Below are 6,489 nucleotides of genomic sequence, written 5' to 3' on the forward strand. Positions count from 1 at the left end.
ACTAACCATTCCTAGTGAATATTTCCAGACTTTAGTCATCCTTTACTGGGAATCCTTTAAAGTGACGTTGACGAATGAGCTGATGAAGGCATGGACAACAGTGAAAGTGTGGGCTGTTGTCACCATAACATTTGTTGGACAAAAGAAATCGCATCAGTGACTGATGGATTGATTTTCAATTGTTACCTGGTAGAAGGTTTCCACTCTGAGGCTTTGTCTGGCAGACATTTTGTAATGATCCAGACATGTTAGTGCACTGATAGCCTGTTGGCAGATAGTACCATGTCATTGCTAACCTATATCTTTGTCTGGTAAAGATATCTTGGACAAACAGAACCATTGGTATTCGTTCCTACTGTGCAATCTTTACGGTCAACATTTGGTGCTTCTTCTGTTTTGCACCCAAAATAAAATACTTGGCGTAGAAACATTGGTCAATTGGTTGCCTCCAAGTCATTCCTGGTTGCTCGATTGTGTTGTTATATATCAAGGTGATGTTTTGATAAAATTAAAGTCTGACAGTAATATTATTTATTTATTTATTTTATTAGTGTTTTACGCCGTACTCAAGAGTATTTAACTTATACGACGGCAGCCAGCATTTGCCAGTGGGGGGAAACCAGGCAGAAACTGTACATTTGTTATTACTTTTCATTAACTTTTAACCCAATGAATGTCATTTCATTGTGCAAGGGAGAATGAAGTTGCTTACTATTTTAGCCTTTACATCTGATGAAGAGAGGCCAGATTTCACTGTTTACAACTATTATCGCTATGGTTTTACTGTATAGAATTATTAAGACAAGAATATTTCATAGTGTTTTAGTACCATTTATATCGATGCTGTGAAAGGTAAACAAGATAACCACCTTAACATTTTGTGTTTTGTGGGTTACCTTTTCACCTTCGCTTAAACGGTATGTATCAAGACTTAACTGCAGTATGAATGTATATATATCCTGGTGAATCATAACCAACCAATATATTGGAAACTAGATACCGTGTGAATTCAGAACGTCAAGATCCGTATTGCAGGGAAATGGCCTTGGAAAAAAATAAGTACACTTATGGGGCTTTTAAAACATATTTGGTTTTTGGTTGAACATTCGTCTTTGGCAGTTCTGCTGGCTGCTGATTATGGTTTTAGTCAATTTGAGCCACCCATTTTTTTCTTTGAAATAAGAATACTTCGCCTAATTGGTGTATATTTGTATGTTTTTTAAGATTTCTTAGGCCACCATAGCCGACATAAAAGCAAAGTGTCTGACGTCTGATTCCAAAAGCTTAACCTATATTTTATTGTCAAGAATAAGCTAGCTAGTCATAGGTAGAGCATTTTAAGTCCATTTTTTTCTTCAGTTAGAAATGTTGACAAATCTTTATCTAACAGAAATTAGATATTGTCCCTTTATCGAGTCGGACAATGTCCGCCTTCGATCACATATTGGACAATGACCTAATACCCTTTCACATTTGCTTGATTTAGTTAGGGTGCCCAAGAAATAAGGTTGTGTAGAATTAAACATGAATTCCTGTTGTAAAATCTGGAAACACACGGGCTATTTGAAAGGTTTTCTCCGTTCCCTTCGTTAGCTTTAATGCGATTGTATCCTCTTCCAGCACTGGACAACAGAGCGTGCTACTATGACATCACTTTGACCAGGGCGCGCGTGTGGTAGGGGGACACTGGCATTCTGGGTGGGGTTATGTATGATAAGCCTTTAACCAGGCAGTGTCGATCCAGCTGGGCTATCCCAGGTTACAGCCATTGTCCGCACGGAGACGGAGTCATCACTCACTAAATACATTATAGCCACAGTTTATTGCCCCTTCCGAGTCCCTCTTTGTGCCGTGAATAGCCACCAATGTGACTTCCAATTTGGCTGAAGTATCGCGGCGATCTGCTGTTAGCCCCCGCCCGGGCCATTCCATCAGCACAAGAGTGGAAACAATCTAACAACAGGTCTTAACCATCAAGTCTTAGTGTCATGCAGAAGTTCTGCTTGCGGCCCTGGAGGAAGAATTTATCTACCTTATTAGTAGAATTAGGAAGTATCATCAACCGCATATACTCCGGAATAAGCCGGAATAAAAGCACCCAGACGGTTCTTTATAAGGGTCTTTCCTGGCGGAAGTGACTAATGGCTGGTTCTGAAAGATCACCAGTCTTCGCCCAATGAGGTCGCTGAAGGTGGCGCTGATGAAGATCGCGTGAAAGGAGCGACCAGGAGAAGGCACAAAATTCGTAAGACATACCTGCGATAAAATATGGTATACACGTATACACGGTTTCCCCACAGACAAGATACATTGTAACACTGTTTTCGTCAAAGCCCCATCCTAACTTAACTGCCACTTTATGGATGCTTTTAGGTATCGCTTAAATTACTGTTGAATAAGGACATGTATATAAAGCTCACACAATATCAATACGGCCGAGGGACCCTGGCTGAGATGCTTAAAGAACTGACTTAGTTTGACTATATTAAGCCCTAGACCAAAAACGTCGCGGTTTTGAATCCAGGTGTCGCTATTTCGCCTGCGACCTTGAGTCCGGAGGTTCACTGTACCCATAAACCCGACTGCCATAATGTAACTAAGTCAACAAGTCTTGACCAATCCAGCTGACCTGCTTTTGGAGTCCTAGTTTTTAGGTTTCAGATGAAAGAGTTGTTATCTATAAAACTGGCACCTGTATAGGCCCTACACCTTTATGGTACACACTGGACCGGTATATATGTATGTATGTTTGAAACGAAGGGTTTGAATGTGCTGCTTTATTTCCATTCTTTACTCGTTGGTGCTCTACACGACGTTCCACATAATCTTTAAACAGGGCTTAAACAGACAAATCAACATGTATTGCCGTTTGGACGAATATGTTGCCAGTTTCTCGAGTATACCTCATTTTTCGGGTCAAATTCAATTCTAGTGCTGTTGTTCCGCCTCTGTTATATGGAAAGTAGCAAGCCAGAATTGGCCCACTTAATATTTCTAAACAACTTTGTAATCCTTTTGATATATGATGAATAAGATTTATTGACAATTTTGGATCCGTCGTGTTTCCCTACACGGAATTCTCCGATAAGGCTGCCTGGAGAGTTAGCGATCACCCATGCCGCCGCTTAACAGCTTCCACAGCGTGGCCTAAACCGCCTCTGGTAAAAATAGACCACTATACCGGCCATGAACATCGATTTTTTTACCCCAAACGTCGCAGCGGTAAATTAATCGACTGTTTTATCTCTGCGTTCTACCAGATTACCAATCCATTTCGCCATACCAATTGGCGTCTTTTTCATTGAACTCGAGAAAGGGGTTAAACTTAAACTGGTTTGAACCGTGACAAGGAGAGACTGGATTAATAGAATGGAGAGAACAGAGAAATGCATTTGGGAATGTGGTGTTGACCTAATCGTTGACCCGAGGGTGTTCGGTCACGTATTTGTACATTGACTGATACGTGACACACTGACCGCTATCATCTGTCATTGTGGACATGCATACTGGAACAACACAGACAGCTGGCCAGTATCTCATACAGGAAGTTCCCGTTCCACTGCATAGAGTGCAGTTTGTGCCTGTTTTATGAAACAGTCGTAAATTACGCCTGGAGTATGACTTCCATGACAACATAGGCCTATATTGAAGAGATACGTCACTATGGTAAATGCGCTTGACGTTGCGATGCGACAACTTTATAAAACGGGCTCCAGATCTCCGTTTCATTAACGACAGTAAACTTACTAATTAAGTATTACGACATAAACCTTAGTGATAACTTTCATAAACCTTCGCAGGCCAATTTGTCGTCACTTTTCCCGTGAATTACGTATACAACGTCATTTACTGAAAAAGTTACGAGGAAATTCAGGTCTGATTTTTTTCAGTGAAAGTCGCCTCAGTCAGTGGGACCAATTAAATACCGATTTGTCTGGTACTAGTGTAAACCCCGACCATTCCCTATGCTCATCGCCCAACGTAAATAACATTCCAAAGCCTAAATATGGAATTAACTAGACAAACCAATTCAATCAATCTATATAAACCATTCGTGAAAAAAGTTAAACAAGTTTAAGTAAAACTGGCTAGACCAAGTCAACCAACCATCTTGGCACGCCATGAAACTAAGTAGACCAACCCAGAAGTATATGCCAGGTAAAAAGAAATTAAATACTGTCCAGGAAAATAGTTTGATTTATATGTTTAGAATATTTTTTGACCTAGAAAAATGCTTTTGAAACTTTGACTTCTACGATGAGCTTTCTGACCAGGCTGGTGCCACGAAGGACACAGTGATTGCTATATTCCATGATTCAAAATGCATCTACATTTAGAGCTAGGAATGTATTCACCAAATGGACCTTGAAATGAAATATTTCAAACTATTGCCTTGTTGTCACTGATACCCTCTGACCCCAATAGACCACTGTAGAATCCTATGGTTTAATGCATTTTACTCGGTTAGCAACATTCTAAAACAATAAGTCCAACTGTTTTCCTGGACAGTGTTTAATGACCTTTCATCTTTTCATTAAATATTTCATTTTAGTGTTTTCTTTGCGTTGAACTTAGGAGGCAATCCCACCATGGAACTAAGCCAACAATCAAGGTGACCTTGCAGACGAATAAAATCAACTCAAAGCTCCATTCCCAAAATAATTTTTGGGACACTTGTAATGATGAAAAGCAATCATATACAATTACTATTGTGATATCGTGTAATTATGCGACCCCGACATAGTTTTATGCGAGAAAATATGAATTCATCAGTTTGTTTTTATTTTAAAGAAAACTTTTCAAATGCATCAACCACAACCCTGTGCAAGATTCTGCGGTAATAAAAACTTCAATTCAAATTCAAAAATTCATTGGCGTAGGTTCTACACTGCGACTTGTGCTACATGCTCCAAACGCCGCGTGTTGGAGAGGGAGTCCTCTATATTTAAACATCATGTTAGTGTAAGGGATGTAATAAATTTGTGTTACCAACATTGTTCCCGGCTTTACGACAGAACTTAATCCTCTGGATTCGTGCCAGTCTGACGCGCCCACCGCCCTAGATACTACATGATATGTTTCTCACATTCATATTTGAGGGCGACCCTGGGCTTTGGGTTTGAAATATCGACTTTCTTACGTCATCTTAGAAGAAACCAAGTACCAGGAAAATGATGAGTCAGACAAGATATTCATCACATTAGCATTTAGATAATGCTGCTGATGTTTTCTTCGAAATAAATATACAGGCATATAATAAATATGATTTTCTGCATGTGTCATGTCTAAATTTGTGAAACGATGGTTGTTTTCTGGACATCGATTGGTGTGGTATTTTGTGCAAATGACTACCATATTTACATCCAGGGTAGATAAGGCCACTAGTTCCGTCAGTGACTGACACATCTGTTTTCTTTTGTTTCTTTTCTGTCGATACCTAGTCAAATAGTGGCAAGGAAACGGCCATTGAAAGCGTCACGAGCGACCACGTCTCAAAATTGGTACAAGCTGATACATGTTTTTTATGGTATGTATATGGAAGTGATGCGAGAATGGCTTGGATCACGGTTTCCAGTCTGGTTTACGAATAACTTTAGGTGTAGGTCTATACCCGTGAATTCAGTCTATACAGCTTCGTACACCGTACCATATATTGCACTCACTGCTTGAGTTACCTCATTGCACTCACCGTCTGAGTCACATGAGCCAACAGGTGCCCTTTGCAGAGCTTATAATCAAAACGATGACAAACTATTATATGGAGCTCATCTGTTTGCATCTTACTCTTGAAATATAGATTGGTCTGGGGAGATTGCAAGGGTATAACGTGTAAGAGTTATATGTCTTGGTCAATCATGCCTTTACCGCCCCGCTGAATTTGGCTCGTTTGAACGAAAGTATCTAAATTCTTAGTACATAAACCATGAAGTATTACTAAAACCGCTAAAATGCTACAGCACGAAGGAGCGGCTATTGTTGAAGTCCCTGTTTAAGTACAGTTCATCAACAGCAATACGACTGTCTAGTTCTAATTTATTAACGCCAGACGGAAACCAACTCACTTGAGCGTAAGATAGCCAATTCGGGAAGAAATCTTTACGCTGGTTGAACATCCGGATAGTCTTGAAGGCTGTCTGGTGAAGCCATTTTGTCAGTGGGAATCAGCCAGACGAAAGTTCTTGAAGGGGAATATGTTTTTTTTACACCGAGTGCTGATTGACTCCAAGATCAGTGGGTGATCGATAATCCTTACGCATGTGGACTGATTCATTTTCTGGGACAAAAGAGGATGGCAAAGAGCAACAGTCAGCAAGCTCTCATTTGTACAGATCTTTAACAGTTATTTCTGCGTTCAAACTCTCCTAGCCCCAGATTGCTCGGACGTTAGGTTTGGCAAAATTTTGTTCAGCCAAGGATGGCCCCAAACCAACGTCAGAGCGCGCTCCATTTATAAACCCGATGCAGTCGCCGTGGAAATAACCTTCAAAT

The sequence above is a fragment of the Liolophura sinensis genome, chromosome 1 (assembly GCF_032854445.1).
Source record: "Liolophura sinensis isolate JHLJ2023 chromosome 1, CUHK_Ljap_v2, whole genome shotgun sequence".
Classification (NCBI taxonomy): Eukaryota; Metazoa; Mollusca; class Polyplacophora; order Chitonida; family Chitonidae; genus Liolophura; species Liolophura sinensis.